At 44.6% G+C, this 25,026-nt stretch overlaps 1 long non-coding RNA gene across 1 annotated transcript in view; it reads right to left on the minus strand.

Moving 5' to 3' along the window:
• Positions 1 to 25,026, minus strand: part of LOC121284263 — a 65,583-nt gene that overhangs the window by 15,959 nt on the left and 24,598 nt on the right. The window contains exon 2 of the long non-coding RNA XR_005944458.1: positions 13,109 to 13,236. This is a non-coding gene — a long non-coding RNA (uncharacterized LOC121284263). The remainder of the gene's footprint in view (positions 1 to 13,108; positions 13,237 to 25,026) is intronic.

The following is a 25,026-nucleotide window of genomic DNA, read 5'->3' on the forward strand; positions in this document are numbered from 1 at the left end:
CAAAGTCAGGGTGATGAGATGCTGGGAGGAGAGCTTCTAGGTGGTGTTGGCATCGATCTATCTGCTGTCCTCTGTGCTCCATGTGCTTGTGCCTCCTTGCTATGGAAGGTTAGACGTGTGGTGCGTAATGTGATGTAGGCAGCATTTGGCCAAGAGGGTGGTGGGAGGGGGGGACAGGCATCTTTGTGTGAGTGTTCGGCAGCTGCGGGATGAGGAGGCACTGGAGCCCCGATATGTCCCACTCTGGTTGGGGGGGCCGTGCGTGAAGAGAGTCCAGGTACAATTTGCACAAATCAATGCTCTTCTCTCCTTTTCAGGAGAAGAATGCACATAATGCTGCCGAGCGAGTGAGGACTGGCGGACGGCTGGCCCAGCTGGCGATTCTCAGCTGCTTTGAGCAGGAGGATCTAGATTTGGAGAGGCGCCATGCACCCAGGTCCACCGGTGTCGGTGAGACTGGGGTGCCATGGGCAGGTATGTTTGCCCAGAATTGAGGTCATCATTGTTCTCCCAACAGCCATGGCACTGCTGAATGCTTAGTGATTGAAGTTTGCAACATGGCTTGACCATTGCTTATGGAAGGATCAACACATAATGATTCGGGGGACAGGGATGCACATTGACATTGTCTCCGCATTAACTGATCTAATGTCCTTGTTCTTCCTTTCAGCATAAGCTGACCAGAGCCAAGAGATGGACCAGCAGGGGCCCCCTCTCACACCTGAGGGCCCTGAAGTGACAGAGTCACCAGCGTCACACCATCTCTGCCAGACAGGCACCAGCGGAGATATTAGCACGTCGGTGGGCATTAGAATATTGGCTAGTGTCTCGGGACACAGCGGTAAGGACACTCCACAGTCGCTAGAGGAGCTGGCAGAGACAGAGAGTGCCCATGGCACCAGCAGTCGGAGGACTGGAGGGGACCAAGCACACGTTCAGTCGGTGCCTGATGATGTGCCTCTGGAGTCGTCCGTGATACAGCAAACACAGGAAATGTGGCCGGGTGTGCAGGAGCATCTGGTAGAGATACATGAGGCTATGTTTGCCTTAGTGTCTGAGGTGGAGGAGTCTACGCAAAAGTCTACGCAGACTATCACTGAAGCAATTAGCCTCATAGCTGAGCGCCAAGCTTCCTCCATGGAGAGAGTGGCGACTCTTGTGGAGAGGCTCCTCCAGGAGACCAGTCAGGGCTTCCTGAGGAGACGCTTGGACCAGCAAGCCTTCACATCGGCATTGACCTCAGCTGGTCATTGCTAATGTGGGAGATGTTCTGGGCAGCAAGTTTCCCAGCTCGGTGCCCATCCATCCAGTGAGCAGGGAGGTCCGAATGTGGACAGCTGATTGGGAGACACTGCAAAGATCACCCACCAAGCCCTGGAAGGAGCCAGAGGCATAGAAGTTAAGGGCAGCTGTGACCTTTAGAGCCACTGGTATGAGGTGTCCACCCACATAGTTCGCAGAGATCTCAGGCCCAATCATCTGACAGATATAGTTGACTGTCTCCCTTGAGAGATGGAGCTTCCTTCTGCACTGCACCTCAGACATATTGAGGAAGCTGCTTCACTGCCTGTGTACCCTGGCAGCAGGATAGTGGCATCTTCTGCAGCCCCTTCTGCCTTGGACTACCTCTTGGCCCTATGCCCCTTATGCCTGCGCCTGTCATCCCAAAGGTGACTCCCCTGACGGCTGAATATGCACTCCTGGCCTCCTCGCCCTTCTAGCCCTCCCTTCCTCCTCAGAGGAGGTGCCTCCAGTGGACAGTTCAGCTCCCATTCCCAGGCTACAGGAAGGCTTCCTGAAACCTGCAGGCCCAAAAAAGATTTCTCACTTCAGAGTGCTGATCTGAAGGTTGTGAGTGCAGACCAAGCAACTGGTATTTGTTTTGAAATACTGCAGATCACACAGGCAAGTATCAGTAACTTTGAAAAAAATCAATACTTGAGAGAGCACACCCGTGACCCCACTGAGTTCTCTTATCCCGCTCGTGGATGAGGTTTATACAAATGTGTCCTACCTGCCTGCCCGTTGTGCCTGTGTGCCAACCTGGAGATTGCATGGGCACTGAAAAATCGCCATCGATTGGCGCCTAAAGGGCCTTAAGTTAATTAATGGTGGGTGTGCATCGGAGATCATCGCATGGCTACCCAATGAAATATCGCGACGGAGCACGGTGATGTCAGGATGCTTGCCCGACATCACCATGTGTCATTTTACACATGGGCATCCAGAGCCCGCCCCCACATGCCAACGGGAAAATTCTGGCCATGAAAACATGCAAGATACATCAGAGTTTCTCTCTTGTTGTACCCCAACTTGGTGGCCCCTTTTTCAGGATGGTTTTATGAAAGCAAGAGCCCTCAGCTTCCCCGTTGTTTTAAGGAGAAGGGCTGGGAGCAGGAACTCTGAATATCAGTGCTTTCACATCCTTGACGTCCACTGAGTTCTGATGCATAGTTGACTGAGGTCCGTCTCGTCAGACCAGGTATAGCTCCCCAAAAAGAGAGGAAGTGGGGCCCATCTGGTGGAGGCAGTGGTCTGGGTTGAGATCAGTAGCTGATTCTTCAAAGATCCAGGGTGGTATACTATTCTGCATATTTTTAAAGCACCCCATTTACAAAGGAGGTTGTCAGGGTTTGGGGGGAGGGTGGCAACTAGAAACAGGTATACTGCATCTCCTCTGGAGTCATGGCATGACATGGGTGCCTGTATTTGCAGGCAGTTGTGTGCTACCCCCACCAATCACAACCTCAGTCAGTTTATTAGGGACAGTGGAAATTCACAGCAGGCATGACCTTGGCATAAGCGCTTGCAGATTTTCAGGCTTCTATTGCTATTTGAAGCAATGAACTATTATTGATCTGTTGAGTGCAGCAGTGGAACTTTAGCACCAAATTGTAAAAACAAGATTGCAGTCAACCTACTCATTATTAACATACATATTGCCCCGATAGAAAATGTCAAACTTATTTAGTCTATTCTATTTACTCTGAATGGTCGGTGATTCTGGCCCGTGTCTACAATTACACATTTTCAGAAGAATGGTTTGGCAGATGTAATATGATAGAAACTATGTCTGTATATTTAAAGTTGCAAAGGACTTTTCCATCCTTAAAGAGTTGAAAGACATTTGATTGGGCTCCGACTCATGGGTGACAGCTTTTATTTGGGTGAGTTAAAAGGACTAATGTGAACATGTCTGAGAAGCTGACTGCTGCCATTGTGGAGAGAGATCCGTTGCTTATTTGGAGGGAATGTTCTATTTGTTTGTAAAGGATGAAGCTGATGAGAGATTGAAAGCTGATCTGTGTCCTTTTGGAGCCCAACCAATCTCCTGCTCTTTAGCACCCCCTATTGTTTCCCAATTGCAGGAGAATTTCAAGGTTCAGTACTTTCGCACAATTGAAGATAAAGCTGGAATATTTAAGCTCTCCATCACGCAAACAATAAAGGATGCAGAATTGCTCTTCTAACAATAGCTTGTAAATTTTAAGGCATCTTAATAAATTTAAAACCTGCTACCTATTGATCCCTGTGTACCCGGGCAGTTGGAAAAGTGAGAATCAGTGTTAGCAGCAGCACAAGACATGAAATAGGATGATCACAGACAGGAAAGTGTAAAAAGTACACTTTTATTGCTTTCTGCTCTGTTTTTCTCCATTTTACTCTTGGAGCTCTCTGTGCAGCGGCATGAGGCCACAGGTGCCCCTGATACCCTACCCAATGCCCAATCTTTGTATGAACCATGATGAAAGTGCACAAAATTAGTCAACCCCTGAAATACTTGAGATTGGATTTCAGCAAACCAAAAGCCCAATTTAACATGGTTCACTTGATCATTGAAGTCAGGCTGTCAATTCTCTGTGAGCCTGTTGCAATTTCACACCCAACAAATGTTAGCAAAGTATTCAATGTTACATAGAAACATAAAAAATAGAAGCAGGAGTAGGCCATTCGGCCCTTCAAGCCTGCTCTGCCATTCTTATGATTATGGCTGATTATCCAACTCAGTAGTTTGCTCCCGCTTTCTCCCCATATCCTTAGATCTCTTTTGCCACAAGAGCTATATCTAACTCCTTCTTGAAAACATACAATGTTTTGGCCTCAACAACTTTCTGTGGTAACGAATTCCACAGGCTCACCACTCTCTGGATGAAGAAATTTCTCATCAGCTCAGTCCTAAGTGGTCGACCCCGTATCCTCAGACTGTGACCCCTGGTTCTGGACTTTCCCACCATTGGGAACGTCCTTCCTGCATCTACCCTGTCTAGGCCTGTTAGAGTTTTATAGATTTCTATGAGATCACAGAATCACAGAATCACACAGTGCAGAAGAGGCCCTTCAGCCCATCAAGTCTGCATCGACATGTGAGAAACACCTGACCTACATACCTAACCTCATGTACCAGTACTTGGCCCATAACCTTGAATGTTATGATGTGCCAAGTGTTCATCCAGGTACTTTTTAAAGGATGTGAGGCAACCAGCCTCCATCACCCTCCCAGGCAGCACATTCCAGACCGTCACCACCCTCTGCGTAAAAAAGATTTTCCTCACATCCCCTAAATTTCCTGCCCCTCACCTTGAACTTGTGTCCCCTGTGACTGACCCTTCAACTAAGGGAAACAGCTGCTCCCTATCCACCCTGTCCATGCCCCTCATAATCTTGTACACCTCGATCAGGTTGCCCCTCAGTCTTCTCTGCTCTAACGAAAACAACCCAAGTCTATCCAACCTCTCTACAAAACTTAAATGTTTCATCCCAGGCAACATCCTTGTGAATCTCATCTGCATCCTCCCCAGTGCAATCACATCCTTCCTTTTATGTGGCAACCAGAACTGCACACAGTGCTCCAGCTGTGGCCTCACCAAGGTTCTACACAACTCCAACATGACCTCCCTACTTCTGTAATCTATGCCTCGATTGATAAAGGCAAGTGTCCCATATGCCTTTTTCACCACCCCACTAACATGCCCCTCCACCTTCAGAGATCTATGGAAACACACCCCAAGGTCCTTTTGTTCCTCAGAACTTCCTAGTGTCATGCCATTCACTGAATACTTCCTTGTCAAATTATTCCTTCCAAAGTGTATCATCTCACATTTTTCAGGGTTAAATTCCATCTGCCACTTATCTGCCCATTTTATCATCCTGTCTATATCTTACTGTAGCCCAAGACACTCAAACTCACTGTTAACCACCCGGCTAATCTTTATGTCATTCACAAACTTATTAATGCAACCCCCCACATATCTCTATGTCATTTATAGAAATGACAAATTATAGGGGACCCAGCACAGATCCCTGTGGTACGCCACTGGACACTGGCTTCCAGTCACTAAAGCATCCTTCTGTCATCACCCTCTGTCTCCCACAACTAAGCCAATTTTAAATCCATCTTATCAAATTTCCCTGTATCCAATGTGAATTTGCCTTCTTTATAAGTCTCCCATGCAGGACCTTGTCAAAGGCTTTGCTCAAATCCATATAAATTACATCAACTGCACTACCCTCATCTACACACCTGGTCACCTCCTCAAAAAATTCAATCAAATTTGTTAGGCATGACCTCCCTCTGACAAAGCCATGCTGACTATCCCTGATCAAACCTTGCCTCTCCAAGTGGAGATAGATTCTTTCCTTCAGAATTTTCTCCAATAGGTTCCCTACTGATGACATGAGACTTACTGGTCTGTAGTTCCTTGGCTTACCTCTACAACCCTTCCTAAATAGCGAAACTACTTTAGTTGTTCTCCAGTCCTCTGGCACCTCTCCCATGGCCAGAAAGGAATTAAAAATTTGGGTCAGAGCCCCTGTGATCTCCTCCCTTGCCTCCCTCAGCAGTCTGGGACACAAATCATCCAGACCTGGAGATTTGTCCACTTTTAAGCCTGCCAACACCTCTAATACCTTGTCACTCCCTATATCAATTTGCTCAAAAACCTGGCAGTCTCTCTCCCTGAGTTCCACACCCTCATCCTCATTATCTTGGGTGAAGACGGATGTGAAGTATTCATTCAACACTCAACCGATGTCCTCTGGCTCCACCCATAGATTTCCCCCTTGGTCCCTTATGGGCCCTACTCTTTCCCTGGTTACCCTCTTCCCATTGATATACTTATAGAATATCTTGGGATTTTCCCTACTTTTACCAGCCAAAGCTTTCTCATATCCCCTGTTTGCTCTCTGAATTGCTTTCTTAAGCTCCATCCTGCACTTTCTGTACTCCAGTAATGCCTCCCCTGATTTGCTCCCCTTGTACCTGCTAAAAGCCTTTCTTTTCCTTCTCATCGTATCCTGAATATCTCTGGTCATCCATGGTTCTCTGGGCTTATTACTCCTTCCTATCGGGATTCCTATGAGGAGATCCCCCCTCATTCTTCGGAACTCCAGTGAATATAATCCTAACCGACTCAATCTCTCCTCGTATGTCAGTCCCGTCATCCCAGGACTCAGTCTGGTAAACCTTCGCTGCACTCCCTCTATAGCAAGAACATCCTTCCTCAGCTAAGGAGACCAAAACTGCACACAATATTCCAAGTGCGGTCTCACCAAGGCCCTGTATAATTGCAGCAAGACATCCCTGCTCCTGTACTAGAATCCTCTGGCTATGAAGGCCAACATACCATTTGCCTTCTTTACCGCCTGCTGCACCTGCATGCTTACCTTCAATGACTGGTGTATGAGGACACCCAGGTCTCATTGCACATTCCCCTCTCTCAATTTATAGCCATTCAGATAATAATCTGCCTTCCTGTTTTTGCTACCAAAGTGGATAACCTCACATTTATCCACATTATATTGCTTCTGCCATGCATTTGCCCACTCACTCAGCTTGTCCAAATCACCCTGAAGCAACTTTACATCCTCCTCCCAGCTTGCCCTCCCACCCAGCTTTGTGTCATCTGCAAATTTGGAGATATTACATTTAGCTCCCTCATCTAAATCATTAATATATATTGTGCATAGCTAGGGTCCCAGCACTGATCCCTGCGGTACCCCACTCGTCACTGCCTGCCATTCGGAAAAAGACATGTTTATTCCTACTCTTTGTTTCCTTTCTGCCAACCAGTTTTCTATCGATCTCATTACACTACCCCCAATCCCATGCTTTAACTTTACAAGCTAATCCCTTATGTGGGACTTTGTCAAAAGCCTTCTGAAAGTCCAAATAAACCACATCCACTGGCTCCCCCTCATCAACTCTACTAGTTACATTCTCAAAAATTACGATATCGGTAGAGGTCAGTAACAGATTTACAAGAAATTTGAAATCCCAGTTCTTCACTAAACAAAGGAAGCCCCAAGCTTTCACTGTTTAAAACAGAAAAAATACTGTACAAGAGTCAACAAAGCAAATGCTAACTACTATCTATTCCTATATGTAACATCCAGAATTAGCATGAGTTAAACAGGCAAAATGTGGTGGAATTTAAACCATAAATGACATATTAAATGGCAGATACATGAAGACAAATCTTATGAATTAGCCCAGCAATCCACTCAGATTTTAGTGATCACAGTGAGTCACAAAGCCCTTCAAATTCTGTCTGCCTCATAAGAATTTCAGCTGCTCCTCATCTAGGAACTAGTCTGATCCCTAGCTGACAACAACACACACCCCACAGAGATCCATGGGCGTGAACTTCAACACAAATGGCACATGTCTACACGGTGAGCTTCTTCAGGACTAAGATGGAGAAAAATGGAGCAGAAAGCAATAAAAGTGCACGCTTTACGCTTTCCTGTCTGTGATCACCCTGTTTCATGTCTTGTGCTACTGCAACTCCGTCTGGGTGGGATAGGCCTACCAATGTTATCTTCCAGTAACAGAAACAGTTGCAGCAACTTATTCTCAGCTTCTGGATCTGGACTGTCTTCCTCAGTCTTTTTCAGCGTGCTTGTTACTGCATCAGTGGACTGCACAACTGCTAGTGCTGCTTGGACTGGTCTGTGTCCTTTTATATCTTTCAACAAGGTTTCAGTTTTGATTTCCCAACCTCAGTTTGTTTTTGATTTCCTTAGAAACTGGGAAGTTCAGCTTCATTTCCAGGTTTACCTTTTTAGCTTCCCTTTCAGTTTCATATTCAGTCCAGCTTTTGTTTTGGGGAAGGGTCTGCCTCAAAAGCATACAAAGCAAATTCAAAAATACAGATTCCCTCACATCAGCTATAGAGTGCCAAGCCAAATTGACTGCTTATCTGACATCCACGCATATGCTTTTTTGAGTAGTAGAGAAAAGGTAGTTATCTGGAGCAGGGCATTTGTCTGATTTCCCACCTTCTATCTTGATGTCATCAGCATGTCATCAAAGGCTAGGAGTTAAAATTGCTTCCCCCACAGCCACCCCACCTCATCAATCATTCCTTGCATTAAAATCAAGCCTTAAGAGGGTGAGTTCATTCAGCAGAGTGCCTGAAATATGGATAAAACAATTACCATCTTTAAGAGTTTCCAAACTAAATAAATAAGAAAATCAAATAAGTGCTTTCTGTTTGTCTGACAGCGAGTGTGCACTATATCTCTTCTGAGTATATAAAATACTTAACTGTGCACAGAGACCTTATACACAGGTTGGTAAGAGGTTAGGTTTAGAGACCTTCGAGAGTGGAATCTTAATGAACTTAGCACCTGGCGCAACAGCAGGACCATTTTCAAGTTTGGAACATGACTTCCGCCACAGCATGCCCACCAGTTGCTCTTTGCCATAGCAAACCAATTTACATACCATTGCAGGGTTCTATGATCAATTAGGGAAGGCGGTGCATCCTCCTGTCAAAGGGAAGATTTCTAATTAAAGGGACGAAGGCATGTGTCAGAAAAGCTCACCAGCACTTGGATCTTCCAGGTTTCAGCAGCTATAAGAATGGAGAGGAGACCCGGGGAAGGTGCCCCTGGGTCTTTAACTCTTAACTGGTGGTCCTGCTGCACGATCTGAGGGACTACGGTGAGGTGAGCTTTCCCAAGGATGGGAGGAAGAGGAGAACCTCTCCAATCAAGAAGGAGTGCATGGATGTGGCCGAGGGGTGTTTTTCTTTCTTTATTCCTTTATGGGATGTGGGTATCACTGGCCAGGCCAGCATTTATTGCTCATCCCTGATTTCCCTTGAATTGAGAGCAGGTAAGAGTCAACCACATTGTTCTGGGTCTGGAGTCAGGTCAGATCAAGTAAGGATGGCAGCTTTCCCTTCCCTAAAGGATATTTGTGAACCAGATGGGTTTTTGCAACAATCAATGATAGTTGCCATAGTCATGATTACAGAGACAAGCTTTATATTCCAGATGTTTATTAAATGAATTTAAACTCCACCAGCTGCCATGGTGGGATTTGAACCTATGCCCCCAGAACATTAGGCTGGTCCTCTGCTAGCCCAGTGATATTACCACTGCACCACCATCTTCCCCCAGCCTTGACATGCGACACCAAGAGGATGTGGGGTCTCAGGTGGATATGACAGGTGAGTGGCACAACACGTCAGACATCAAGCTCTGCACTCTGACTTGGTAGCATTCTCCAGCATAGCACTCCTCAGGACCATACACCTTACAGCTTCATTTTTTCCTCTCTTTGCAGATACCTCACGTCCTATCTGAGTAGCAATTCACCAGAGGAGTGGGGCAGGGTGTTGGGGTTGGGGGAGGTAGTGCCGTCAAAGAATGAACAGCAGGGAGGGTAGCACACAGAACCAGTGGAGCACCCAACCCCGCTCCCCTTTCAGGCCTCCCCAGAGCCACACTTCTCTGCTTTCGATTGTTGCAGGAGAAGAGAGCACACAATTTGGTGAGACACAGATCCCTAAGGAGTTGGAGTGGCTCTCCAGCGACAGACACCTTGTTGGTCACTGGCAATGCATACCAACCTTCTCCCCAGAGAAGGAGTTCTTGTTCCAAGAAGCTGCAAGTGCCAGCAATGAGCTGCCAAGAGACTCTGAGCATCCCGTGGTACTGGTGCTCATACATGCCTAGAGAGCTAATCCCTTGCCTGTAGACCCTGTGTCGGGGGTCTTTCCTTCCAGATGGATCTCGGTGTCCATCCTACCTTCCCTCTGGAGGGTCATGCACTTGAGGAAAAGGGAGTTAGAGCTGCTGCTATCGTTTGGTCCTAATGGTACTGGAGCAGTTGTCAAGAAGTGTCATACGGACTCGAAATGTTTACTCTGTCTTTTTCTCCACAGATGCTGAGAAATATAGGTTGCAGCCTATATTAGGCAACCAGTAAAAATAAACTTGGTACCAATAAAAATCACTATAAATTGAGAGTATATTGCCACTATCCTTCCAAGTACAGTGAGCATATGCATCCTACCACACAGAATAGTAGTTCCACAAGTTGGAGATGCAAAATTTCTGCAACAGCTAACAGCCCTTTTGAGCTTGGAAATATGAGCGTGTATTTACATGTTTGTTATTTGTTATCTAGATAATGCATTTCAGCCGCTGCCATTTCAAGATTCAGACTTTCAACATCACCTGCATGGCAAATAACTGGCTTCTACAAAGATCCTGATTGTGACTTGCTAACCACTTTGCTGTTCCAGATATCTATATACATTTCTACATTCAAACGCGCTTCTCATCTTCTCCTTAGTCTAGTTCTTGTGGGACTGGCAAAGTGACATGTCTGCTGGAGATGGACTCCCCTTCAGGGGGTCTGAGTAAAAGGTCAGACAGGCCCAGATCCCTCAGTCCCTATAGCTATTTCTCCTTATTACTGCACATCTATCTTACACTTTGATTCTGGATCTCACAGTGATCCATAGAAGCAATTCTATGCCCAGCATGAAATCACGAAGGAACCATATCTTGCACACAACAAGGCTAACTGGAAGTTTGCTGTCATTGAAGACAGAATAAGATGACTGAAGTTCTCTTTGCTGCTCCTCAGTGCTATCTCAATGAACAGTATGAAAGCTAAAGCTAGTATCACCCAAATGCTGATTGATCAACATTTCCTAACTATATCAAGAGGCACTCCAGGAAACTCCGTGCTACTTCTTGTTTCATGCCAAACCACTATAATTTTAGGGTACATTAGTTTCTTTTGAAACTTTTTATCAAACCAAGATCAAAGTGAATTCAGGAACAGCTGGAGGCAGGAAGATGGGTCCAGACTTTACAGTGTGGTGAAGGGGAATTAATTAACAGAAGGTGAAAAAAGTATCACATTTCTGATATTACAGTTATTTATGAAGCTATATACCATTTTGTGTGCCCATATATTTTGGATGTTTTACCCAGGTAGCATATTTAGTTGAGGTCTGGTGATATCTTTACCTTGCACAATAGATATCTTTGTGATATCTGATAATTTAAAATGCTTTGCGATAATCTAGCTAAGGTACTTTATGTACACTTACTTAATTGATAGGGCAGGGAGTTGGTTGGCCAGTCTCCAGAACTCTGTCAAGATGACTCAGATAGACAATGCCGACAGTTATACTACACCTTTAGCATAAAAGCCTCCCATTGCTTTGTATAAGGGTGTTTTCAGAAACAATGTTATTTTCTTTTGCTGTCATGTAAATAGTTTGTTTCTTTAAAGATAAACCTCTAGTTTAGAAAAAAAGGGGATGCTGTGATGTGATGTACATGTAATTTTAAGGCAGTATATCTTAAACTGTTGCCAATCATTATCCACCTCTAGACAGGATACAATGTGTAATCCCATGACTTTGTATTCAGTATACAGTAGCAGCCTTCAAGGCAGATGTGCTGACTCAGCCTCTCAGTTAACGCTCTATGCATCTAATCTTGCCTTTAAAAGAAGAACTCAAATTATTGTTTTTCCAGACCCTGTCGTATGCCTGGTTTGTTTGCAACAAATAGAAGAATTTAACAATGAGGATGAAGCTCTTAAATTCAATGCATGGGCAATAGGGAGAAAATGTAAATCAATTGGGAGAGGGTGCTAGGCAGTGGGACAGCCACAACAACACCCTGTCCACCCGCAACAACACCTGATCCCCAAGGCAGAAAGCATTGTTGCAATGTATGGAACATGGATTTGGAGCACCAATATAATGTGCCACCACACTCACCTGGGGCAGATGGTTTTACAGCAAAGGCTTTTCTTTCACGGTAATTATACTGTTTTAAAGCAACACAGGCAGCTTCCTGTAAACCAATTCAAAATGTTGCCTTAAATAAAGAAACTTTTTAGGCTTGTGAATGCTATAACGTTAGCTGTAGTGACAACAAAGGTGATGTCTAGAGCAAATATTTTCCAATATTCCTTTGGGTAGGATTCATTCAACTTCTAACATGTTTCACAAATTAAAATTACAGCAACTTAAATATAAAGGTGGGATGGTGGTGTAGTGATAATGTCACTAGACTAATAATCCAGAGGCTCAGGTTATGCTTTAGGGGCATGAGTTCAAATCCGACCAAGGGCAGCTGGTGGAATTTGAATTTAGTTAATAAACATAGAACAAAAAGTCAGTAATGGAGAACATGATAGCTATTAGTGATTGTTGTAAAACCCAGTCTGATTTACCAAGGTCATTTAGGGAAGGAAATTTACCATTATTACTTGCTTATATATGACACCAGACCCAGAGCAATGTGGTGAAACGGTCTAGCAAGTCACTCAGGTTAAGGGCAATTAGGGATGGGCAGCCAGTGCTGGCCTTGCCAGTGACATTCACATTCAGTAAAGAAAATATTGTGAGTAGAAGCATGAGAGTTGGATCTTTTTCTTCATACAGAATCAAATTTGTTTTGTTACACAGTTCTACAAAAAAGCTTCTTTCCCCGCAACAAGCTCAGTATTTCACTCATATCCAGTGATTAGATGTTCCTTCAATAAAACTTTCAAGTTTTAATTAAAACTTTCTTGCCAGATGACAGGATAGACACATTTTATACGAATGCACTGTTTTTGGAGCTCATCCAGTACAGACTTAACTTGAGCAGGCGATCATATATTCTAATCGTGTATTGATTTTTAAAAAAACATCCATCAGATCACAATCTTCACTCCAATGTGATACCTATATTAGCACAGTGTAAACATGGCCCTGGTGTGATACTGGAGCTTATCTTTGATCAGCAGTGCATCTCTGCAGGTAACAAGAGAGGTCACTGCTGTGCGAGGGCTTAACCATCTTACCATCTTTCTGTACAGTTAGAATCTAAGCTCTGTGGCTTGTAGTTGTTTTCTTGGTGTATGTCTTGTTCTCATTACATACTTGGTCCATCATCTGAGTTCAGAAGATTGGGGCTTTATCCTCACTGGACCTGTGAGAGCAGATGTATCCTCTGAGAATCCTGTTCTGCTTACAGTGGCTTATTTATTGCTTATTATTCATTTACAGGATACGGGTTTTATTGGGATTGGAAGTTTTTTCAACGACCGTGGGTGGAAAACCTCGGTTACCCGTCAACTGTGTCCGGCCCATCTCCCGCGCATCCGCCCTCACGCCTTCTCCTCCCTCCCAGAAACATGATAGGGTCCCCCTTGTCCTCACTTATCACCCCACCAGCCTCCGCATTCAAAGGATCATCCTGCGCCATTTCCGCCAACTCCAGCATGATGCCACCACCAAACACATCTTCCCTTCACCCCCCTCATCAGCATTCCATAGGGATCGCTCCCTCCGGGACACCCTGGTCCACTCCTCCATCACCCCCTACTCCTCAACTCCCTCCTATGGCACCACCCCATGCCCACGCAAAAGATGCAACACCTGCCCCTTCACTTCCTCTCTCCTCACCGTCCAAGGACACAAACACTCCTTTCAAGTGAAGCAGCATTTCACTTGCATTTCCCCCAACTTAGTCTACTGCATTGCTCCCAATGCGGTCTCCTCTACGTTGGAGAGACCAAACGTAAACTGGGCGACCGCTTTGCAGAACACCTGCGGTCTGTCCGCAAGAATGACCCAAACCTCCCTGTCGCTTGCCATTTTAACACTCCACCCTGCTCTCTTGCCCACATGTCTGTCCTTGGCTTGCTGCATTGTTCCAGTGAAGCCCAACGCAAACTGGAGGAACAACACCTCATCTTCTGACTAGGGACTTTACAGCCTTCCCGACTGAATATTGAATTCAACAACTTTAGGTCGTGAGCTCCCTCCCCCATCCCCAACCCCTTTCTGTTTCCCCCTTCCTTTTTTTTTCCAATAAATTATAAAAATTTTCCTTTTCCCACCTATTTCCATTATATAAAAAAAAACCCCACTAGAGCTATACCTTGAGTGCCCTACCATCCATTCTTAATTAGCACATTCGTTTAGATAATATCACCAACTTTAACTTTAACACCTATGTGTTCTATTGTACTATTGTCGTTGACATCTTTTGATGATCTGCTTCTATCACTGCTTGTTTGTCCCTACAACCACACATCCCCCCCCCGCTCCACCTCTCTGTCTCTCTATCTCTCCGCCCCCCCCACACACAACTTAAACCAGCTTATATTTCAACTCTTTCTTGGACTCGAACTCAAGTTCTGTCGAAGGGTCATGAGGACTCGAAACGTCAACTCTTTTCTTCTCCGCCGATGCTGCCAGACCTGCTGAGTTTTTCCAGGTAATTCTGTTTTTGTTACGGGTTTTATTTATTGCTCGTCCCTAGTTGCTCTTGAGAAGGTGGTGGTGCGTTGCCTTCTTGAACCGCTGTAGTCCATGTGGTGTAGGTACACCCACGGTGCGGTTAGGGAGGCAGTTCCAGGATTTTGACCCAGGAACAGTGAAGGAACAGCAATATATTTCCAAGTCAGGATGCTGTGTGGCTTGAAGGGGAAGGTCCAGGTGGTGATGTTTCCATCTATCTGCTGCCCTTGTCCTTCTAGATGGTAGCGGCTGTGGGTTTGGAAGGTGCTGTCTAAGGATCCTTGTGAGTTTCTGCAGTGCATCTTGTTCATGGCACTCTCTGCTGCTACTGTGCATTGATAGTGGAAGGCTGCTTTGTCCTGGATGGTGTCAAGTTTCTTGAGTGTTGTTGGAGCTGCACTCATCCAAGCAAGTGGAGAATATTCCATCACACTCCTGACTTCTGCCTTGTTGAAGATGGACAGGCTTTGGGAAGTCAGGAGGTGGGTTACTCATCACACTATTCCTAGCCTCTGACCTGGTCTTGTAGCCACAGTATTTATATGGCTAGTCCAGTTCAGTTTCTGGTCAATGGTAAGCCCCAGGATGTTGATAGTGGGGGATTCATTGATGGTAATACCATTGAATGTCAAGGAGCGATGGTTAGTTTCTCACTTCTTGGAGATGGCCATTGCCTGGCACTTGTGTGGCACGAATATTACTTGCCACTTGTCAGCCCAAGCCTGGATTTTGTCCAGTACTTGCTGCATTTGGACATGGGACTGCTTCAGTATCTGAGGGGGTCACAAATAGTGCTGAACACTGTGCAATCATCAGTGAACATCCCTGCTTCTGACCTTATGATGAAAGGAAGATCATTGATGAAACAGCTGAAGATGTTTGGGCCGAGGACACTATCCTGAGGAACTCCTGAAGTGATGTCCTGGAGTTGAGATGACTGACCTCCAACAACCACATCCATCTTCCTTTGTACTAGGTATGACCCCAACCAGTGGACAGTTTTCCCCCGATTCCCATTGACTCCAGATTTGTTAGGGCTCCTTGACAGCACACTCAGTCAAATGCTGCCTTGATGTCAAAGGCAGTCACTCTCAACTCACCTCAGGAGTTCAGCTTTTTTGTCCATGTTTGAACCAAGGCTGCAATGAGGTCAGGAGCTGAGTGGCCCTGGCATAGCCCAAACTAGGCGTCAGTGAGCAGGTTATTGCTAAGCAAGTGCTGCTTGATAGCACTGTTGATGACCCTTTCCAGTAATGCTCACATCCTGAAAAAGAATTAAAAAATTGTGGTTTTGCTGCAATTTCTTGGTAAGTACCTCAGATATGACATTCACTTGGGTTCCTGTATCTAATTTAATTCATATGACTGTTCACTACTACTGGGGGCCTTCAGTCATCCCCATTTACTTGTGTGCATTTATTTGTACCACAAGTGGATTGGTCCAGATTTCTGATTGAAGGACAAGACTATGGATGGGCATAAGGATGTCATTTCCAGATGCCATTGTTGAGGATGGGGATATTCATGTAGCCTCATCCTCTCATTATTACTTAATTGTCTAACACCATTCACTACTGGAAGTAGCAGGGCTGCACTTCTTTGATCTGCTATGTTGGTCATGGGAATTCTTAGTTCTGCCTATAGTATGCTCCTTCTGCTGCTGTGGACATGCATTCCAAGGTTCCTCACTTCCTCTACACCTCTCAGTATCCTCCCATTTATTGTGTAAGCCTTTGCCTGTTGGACACCCCCAAATGCATCACCTCACACTTCTCTAGATTGAATTCCATTTGCCACTTTTCTGCCCAACTGACCAGTCCATTGTTATCTTCCTGCAGTCCACAGTTTCCCTCCTCACTATCCACCACATGGCCAATTTTTGTGTTGTCTGCAAACTTCTTGATCATGCCCCCTAAATTTAAGTCCAAATCATTACTATATGCTACAAAAAGCAGGGGACCTAGTACAGAGTCCTCTGGAACTCCACTGGAAACAGACTTCCAGTTGCAAAAACACCCATCAACCATTACCCTTTGTTTCCTGCCACTGAGTCAATTTTGTATCCAGCTTGTTACATACCCCAGGATCCCTTTTATTGTTTTAACCAGTCTGCCATGTACTACCTCATCAAAAGCCTTGCTAAAATTCATGTAGACCATATCAACTGCACTACCTTCATCAGTCCTCTTTGTTACCTCTTCAAAAAACTCAATCAAGTTAGTCAGACATGACATTCCCTTAATAAATCCTTGCTGACTGTCCTTGATTACTCTGGGGCCAGAAATTTCCAGCCCCATTGGCATTGGGTGTCAGGGTGGGGTGTGGGAGTGGGAACAATATGATGAGAAAACCAAGAAATCAATTTCACGCTGGCGTGAAAGCTCTGTGGGATCATCTGATGGTGTCCGCCATGGTGGAATGCCAATCCGACTGGAGGCTGGTGTGAACCAGCTTTGTATCCCACTGGTGGGATGCAAAGTAAGACCCAGCTGGAATTGCCCCCATGTCAGATTTTCCTTTACACCACTGGGAAAACACGCCAGCCCAAAATACGTCGGGATGAGTGTGTCATGCAGAAGTCAGGACTTAACATTAGGACCTTGATTAGATTGCAGACATTAGAGAAGCTGAAGACACTGGAGCCCCACACCCTGAGGGAACATGTGTATAGCATGCTGGGTGGATTTTCATGGACTTGGCCTTGCCGTGAAGCAGTTCACGGAAGGTGGGAGGTCTCCATCGATGTCCTGGATCTGCTTCGGAACATCACAGTCTTAGCTATGGGCTGCTAGGGATGATCGGCGAAGTCAGGGAGAGGAAGGTCCAGCTGTGAGTAGGAGAGGGAAGTGTACCATGGTGGAGGGTGGGAGAAGAATGTCTAGGTCTGACTGGGAGAGGGAGGTGTACCAGGAGGCGAGGGGAATGAAGGTGTTGGGGGATAAGATTGGGAGGGGGGCCAAAGGTGTCAGAATGAGGTTGTGAGGGGGAGGAGGGAGTACGGGAGAGGAGGGTGTAATGGGGGAGAAAGCGGCAAGTGGAGAAGTAGGTGTAAGGGGATGAGGAAGGTGTAAGGGAGGGGGTTCGGTGGGGGGAAGGAGTTCAGAGGGGGGGAAGGAGCCCGGGGGAGGAAGGAGTTTGGAGAGGGAAAGGAGTCTGGGGGAGGAAGGGGTCTGGGGGGGTGAGGGGGGGGAAGGAGTATGTGGAGGTGAGCTGACTGACCTCCGACAACCACAACCACCTTCCTTTGTGCTAGGTATGATTCCAAACAACGGAGACTTTTCCCCCTTATTCCCATTGACTCCAGTTTTGCTGTGGCTCCTTGATGCTGCACTCGGTCAAATGCTGCCTTGATATTAAATGCAGTCACCTCACCTCTGGAGTTCAGCTCTTTTGTCCACGTTTGAACCAAGGCTGTAATGAGGTCAGGATCTGAGTGGCCCTGCCAGAACCCAAACTGTGTCAGTGAGCAGGTTATTGCTAAGCAAGTACCACTTGATAGCACTGTCGATGACCTCTTCCTTCACTTTACTGATGATCGAGAGTAGGCTAATGGGGCAGTAATTGCCGGATTGGATTTGTCCTACTTTTTGTATACAGGACATACCTGGGCAATTTTATACATTGCTGGGTAGATGTCAGTGTTGTAGCTGTATTGGAACAGCTTGGCTAGGGGTGCGGCAAGTCCTGGAGCACAAGTCTTCAGTAAGTTAGTATGCAGGTACAGCAAGTAATTAAGAAGGCTAATGGAATGCTATCCTTTATTACGAGAGGGATTGAATATAAAAGTTATGCTTCAGTTATACAGGGTATTGGTGAGACTGCAACTCGAATACTGTGTGCAGTTTTGGTCTCCTTATTTAAGGATGTAAATGCATTTGAGGCGGTTCAAAGGAGGTTTACTAGATTGATATGTGGAATGAGTGGGCTGTCTTATGAGGAAAGTTTGGACAGATGGATTTGTTTCCACAAGAATTTAGAAGAGTGAGGGGTGATTTGATTGAAGCACACAAGGTCTTGAACAGCCTTGACAAGGTGTACATCAAAAGGATGTTTCCTCTTGTGGGTGAGTCCAGAACTAGGGGGCACTGTTTGAAATTAGGGATCACCCTTTTAGGACAGGGGTGAGGAGAATTTTTTTCTCTCTGAGGGCTGTGTGACTTTGGAACTCTCTGCCTCAAAAGGTGGTGGAGGTGGGGGTCATTGAATATTTTTAAGGCACAGGTAGATAAATTCTTGTTAGGCAAAAGAATCAAAGGTTAGCGAGGTTAGACAGGAATGTGGAAATCGAAACAGAAGAAGATCAGCCATGACCTTATTGAATGCCAGAGCAGGCTTGAGGGGCTGAATGCTCTACTCCTGTTCCTAGTTCTTATGTTCTTATATTCTTACTATTGCCATTGTCAGGGCCCATATTGCTCCAATCCAAAGGTCTCTAATCATGTGAGACATCCCATTGAGCAGCACCTTATTGAATGCTTTCTCGGAAGGGCAAAAAGCCAGAAGTACAAATGAATATATGAAGATACAAATTAGGAACAGGAGTAGGCCACTCAGCCCCTTGAGGCTGCTCCACCATTCAATAAGATCATGGCTGATCTGAATGTAACCTCAACCCCACATTCCTGCCTACCCCTGATGATCTTTCACCCCCTTGTTAATCAAGAATCTATCTAGCTCTGCCTTAAAAATATTCAAAGACTCAGCTTCCACCGTCTTTTGAGAAAGACAGTTCCAAATACTCACAACCCTCTGAGAGAAAAAGGATTCTCCTCATCTCTGCCTCAAATGAACATCGCCTTACTTTTAAACTGGGGCCCCTAGTTCTAGGTTCTCCCACAAGAGAAAACATCCTCTCCACATTCATCCAGTCAAGACTCCTCAGGATCTTAAAGGTTTCAATCAAGTTGCCTCTTAATCTTCTAAACTCCAGTGGATACCAGCCTAACCTGTCCAACCTTTCCTCATAAGACAGCCCACCTGTTCCTGGTATCAGTCTAGTAAACTTCCTCTGAACTGCTTCTAACACATTTACATATTTCTTTAAATAAGGAGATCAGTACTGTACACAATATTCCAGATGTGGTCTCACCAGTCCCCTGTACAACTGAAGCATAACCTCGCTACTTTTGTAAACAATTCCCCTCGCAATAAATGATAACATTCTATTAGCTTTCCTACTTACTTGCTGTACCTACATATTTGCCTTTTGTCATTCATGCACTAGGACTCAGATCCCTCTGAATCTCAGAGCTCTGCAATCTCTCACCATTTAGACAATAAGCTTCCTTTTTATTCTTCCTGCCAAAATGAGCAATTTCACATTTATCCACAAGATACTTCATTTGCCAGATCTTTGCCTACTCACTTAATCAATCTATGTTCCCTTGTAGCCTCCTTATGTCCTTTCACAATTTACTTTCCTATCTATCTTTGTGTCATCATTAAATTTGGCAACCATTCCTTTGGTCCCTTCATCAAAATCATTTATATAAATTGTAAAAAGTTGAGGCCCCAGTACTGATACCTGTGGCACCCCACCTGTTACATCTTGCCAACCAGAAAAAGACACATTTATGCCAACCCTCTGCTTCCTGTTAGCTAGCCAATCTTCTTTCCATCCAATTTGTTACCTCCTATGCTGTGGTAAAGTGAGTATGATGTACCTTTAAGAGAATGCAAGTGGACTAACTAAGTGTGACAGTACTGACCAATTGCTGAATAGCGCAGACTACTGGTTAACTGTAGTTTAGAACTGGAGGTGGTGGAGGGATCATGCAAGGATTTAGTGCTCTGCCCTCTGTTGCAATAAACAATCACAGTTTGTTCTTATGTCGGTCTCTCTCCATTATTGATAGCAAGCATCAACTAACAAGTGTATATGAAGGTGTGCAATTTGAATTTATTTGACTAGTGAACTCAAAGACTCAAGACATAAAATATACCATGAGCTTTTATTTTCCACAATAACCTTTCATGTGGCACTTAATCAAATGCCTTCTGGAAATCCAAGTACAGTACATCCACCGGTTCCCCTTTACCCACAGCACATGTGACTCCTTCAAAGAACTCCAATTAATTGGTTAAACGTGATTTCTCTCTGCCTGATTGCCTGAATTTTTCTAAGTGCCCTGCCATAACATCTTTAATAATAGCTTCTAACATTTTCTTTATGACAGATGTTAGGCTAACTGGCCTGTAGTTTCCTGCTTTCTGTCTCCTTCCCTTTCGAATAGAAGAGTTACATTTGCTATTTTCCAATCTAATGGTACCTTCCCAGAATCTAGACAATTTTGGAAAATTAAAACCAAAGCATCAGCTATCTCACTTGCCATTTCTTTCAAGACCTTAGGGTGAAGTCCATCCGGACCTGGGATTTGTCAGTCTGCAGCCCCAACAGTTTTTCTCAATACCACTTCCCTGGTGATTGTAATTTTCCTGAGTTCCTCCCTCCCTTCCATTTTCTGATTTATAGCTATTTCCAGAATGTTACTTGTGTCCTCTATAGTGAAGACCAAAGCAAAATACCTGTTTAATTCATCTGCTATCTCCCTACTTTCCATTGTCAATTCCAGAGATGCACTTTCCATAGGAGAAATGGTCACTTTGTTAACTCTTTTCTGATTTAAATATCTATAGAAACTCTTACTATCCGTCTTTCTATTACGAGCTAGCTTTCCCTTGTGTGCTAATTTTTCCCTCCTTATTAATCTTTTTGTCATTCTTTGCTGTTATTTATATTCTTTCCAACATTCTGACCTGCCACACATCTTTGCCTTATTATATGTTTTTTCTTTAAGTTTGATACTCTCTTTAACTTTTTAGTTAACCATGGATGGTGGGCCTTCCCCTTGGAATTTTTCTTTCTCATTGGAATGTATACATTCTGTGTATTCTGAAATACCCCTTTATATGTCTGCCACTGAATTTCTAATGATATATTCCGTAACCTCATTTGCCAGTTCACGTCAGCTATCTATGCTTTCATGCCCTCATAATTGCCCTTATTTGAGTTTAAAATACTTGTCTTGGAGGCACTCATTTCTCCCTCAAAATGAATATAAAATTCAATCATATTATGATCTTTGCTACCAAGGGATTCCTCCACGATGAGGTTATCAATTAATCCTATCTCATTGCTCAATACCAGGTCTAGTATAGTCTGCTCTCTGGTTGGCTCCAGATTGTGCTGTTCTAAGAAATTATCACAAAAACATTCTATGAACTCCTTATCTATGCTACTTTTGCCCATCTGATTTTTCCAGTCTATATGTAGATTAAAATCCTCCATGATTATTGCTGTATCTTTCTGGCAAGCTCCCATTATCTCTTCTTTTATACTCTGCCCTACGGTGTAGTTACAATTAGGGGCCTGTACACCACTCCCACAAGTGACTTTTTGCCTTTATCATTTCTCATCTCAACCCAATCTGCTTCTACATTCTGTTTTCCTGAACTTAGGTCATCCCTCTCTAATGTACTAATACCATCATTAATTAAAAGAGCCACCCTTCCATCTTTTCCTAACTTCCTGTCCTTCCTTAAATGTCACATACTCTTCAATATTCAGATTCCAATCTATGTCATGTTGTAGCCAAGTTTCTGTAATGGCTATCAGCTCAGCTCATCCGTTTTGTTTTGAAAGCTACATGCGTTTAGGTACAGAGCCTTTAGTTTTGTCTTTTTATTATTTTTGTAGCATTTAGGCTTATCTGCTGATTTTCTCTTAGATTTGTACTCCTGTCACAGTTTGCTTATCATTTCCCATATTAGTACCTTTCTCTCTTGCTTGTCTCTACTCTTTGGTTTGCTATTTTTTCCCAGATTTGATCCTTTATCCCTACTATTCAGTTTAAAACCCTCTCTACTTCCCTAGTTATGAGGACAGCAGCCCCAGCACAGTTCAGGTGTAGACCGTTCCACCGGTACACATTTTCCCCAATACTGGTGTCAGTGCCCCACACATTGGAACCCACTTCTCCCACACTAGTTTTTGAGGCACACATTCATTTCTCTAATCTTTTTTGTCCTATGCCAATTTGCATGTTGCTCAAGTAATAATCCAGAAATTATTACCTTTGAGGTTCTGCTTCTTAATTTGGTGCCTAACTCTGCATACTGCCATTGGTACCTACATTGATCATGACCACTGGATCTTCCCCCTCCTACTGCAAGTTTCTCTCCAGCCCTGAGCAGGCAACAAAGCCGTCTGGACTCTCACTTCTTGCTACAGAGAACAGCATAAATCACCCTCGCTATACTGTCTCCTATTACCACTACATTGCTTTCTGCTCCCCCCAACTTGAATGGTTTCCTGTACTACAGTGCCACGGTCAACTTATCTGCCCTGCAGCCCCCACTCTCATACAAGCAAGTTGAAAGAACCTCAAATCTGTTGGACGATTGCAGAGGCTGACACTCCTTTCCTCTGGGTCTCTTTACCTGCCTCAGCTTCAGTGACACCCTCCTGTCCCTGACCACCTTCCAAATCAGAAGATCCTATCCTAACAGGTGTGACTGCCTCCTGGTACAAAGTGTCCAGGCAACTTTCCCCCTCCCTGATGTGTCGCAGTGTCCACAGCTCAGCCTCCAGTTCAATGACTCTGAGCTGAAGCTCCTCAAGCTGTAGGCACTTACTGCAGATGTGTTTGCCCTGGATAACACTGGTACCAGCAGCTCCCACATGCTACAGCTATGACACGTCACCTGTCCTGCCATACTTAGGTGCTTTAATTAATTACTTAATTATTTTACTCAATTATTTATTTTCTTTTATATATTTATTAATCTTTTCACAAATTCCTGTACTATTTTAAACTTTAGGAATAGAATACACCTTGACCTCTTACCAGATACTCATCAAACAGTTAGCTTCTTCCCCTGTAGCAGAAGCAATTGAAGGAGTGCAGTGACCTTAGAGGGTCTTAGCGCTAGGTAAGGTTACAGAAGTAAGGAGGGGCAAGGCTATGAAAAGGGATTTGAAAACAAATCTATTATATTGAGGTGTTGTCTGATCAGAAGGCAATGTGGGTTAGTAAGCAGAGGAGTGAAGGGTGAGTGAGATTTAGTACAAATTATGAATGAACTCAAGCTTATAGAGAGTGAAAGGTGTGAGGTTGGCCAGGAGAACACTGGAAGAGTCATGTTTAAAGCAGGCAAATTCGTGGATGAGTGTTTCAGCAGCAGATGAGGAAAGGAGACGAGTGATGAAATGGAAGTAGGTGGCCTTGATGAGGGAGAGGATATGGGGTGGGAAGCTCTGCTCATTGTCAGATAAGATGCCAAATTTTTGAATAGTCCCGTTCATAATCAGTGGAGAGGATTGGAATCGGTGGCTAGGGAACGGAATATGTGGTGGGGACCAAAGAGAATAGATGCAACGTTGAGCTCCCTGATACAGGTAGTTCTGGTACTACAGTAGGCAGTTCAGGAAAAAATGGGGGGAGGAGGGGAGTCCACTTCTGATCACTTCCAGCATGTTATAAACGTTATGTTATGGACATGTTATGAAGGATGATAGCAGGCGGGTACTGTGCGTGTGCTAGAAACATACAGAATGGGTAGATTGTGATGTGAATACTGATTTGACGCCTAACCTGCCATTTTGGATCTCGTCACTCCTGTCAATTCCTCTCTTAAATACCCACAACTGGACATACATTTAGCTGCATAAGGCATATCCCCACCTCCACCCCATCAGCACTATTTAAAGGGATCACTACTCAACTTTTAGCTGAGGTACTTTTAACAATACAGTGCTGTTTGAAAAGTTGACAGAAGGTCTGTCAGTCAGATCGAGTGGTGCTGTACCTTTGGAAGGAATTGTGCGATTTAAAAATATATCTGAGCACAATGATTGCTGTCAGTCATGGATGCTATGGTTGCAGTTTGTCTTGGGTTGCTACATCATAGGGAGACGGAGCAGAGGCAGAAGAGGAGAGGAAGGAGGATGAGGAGGCATTTCAACACAAGGCCTTACCTATCCAGGGTCCTAATAAGCATTTCTCCTACCCTGATCTCAGCCAATCCCATTCCAGGGCTTTGGGTAGTCAGGAGATGAGTTACTCACCACAGAATTCGTAGTATCTGAAATGCTCATTTAGCCTGGCCTTGAACACAAAAACCAAGGCTGACATTCAGATACAGTACTGAGAGAGAGCTGCAGTGGCCGAATGAGATGTTTAAGCCAGCCATCTGCTCCCTCAGGTGAATGTAAAAGATCCCATGGCACTTTTTCAAAGAACAGCAAGAAAGTTATGTCCTGGCCAATATTTATCCTGTAGTCAACATCCCAAAAAAAAGACATTATCTGGTCATTATCACATTGCTATTTGAGAGAGCTTGCAGTGCCCTAATTGGCTGCCATGTTACCGACATTATAACATAATGTACATTTCAAAAGTGCTTCATTGGCTGTAAAGCTCTTTAGATGTCCGGGTGGTGGTGAAAAGGCCCAATCGGCTTCAGCTGCTTCATC

This window comes from Carcharodon carcharias, chromosome 11, assembly GCF_017639515.1.
Source record: "Carcharodon carcharias isolate sCarCar2 chromosome 11, sCarCar2.pri, whole genome shotgun sequence".
NCBI lineage: Eukaryota > Metazoa > Chordata > Chondrichthyes > Lamniformes > Lamnidae > Carcharodon > Carcharodon carcharias.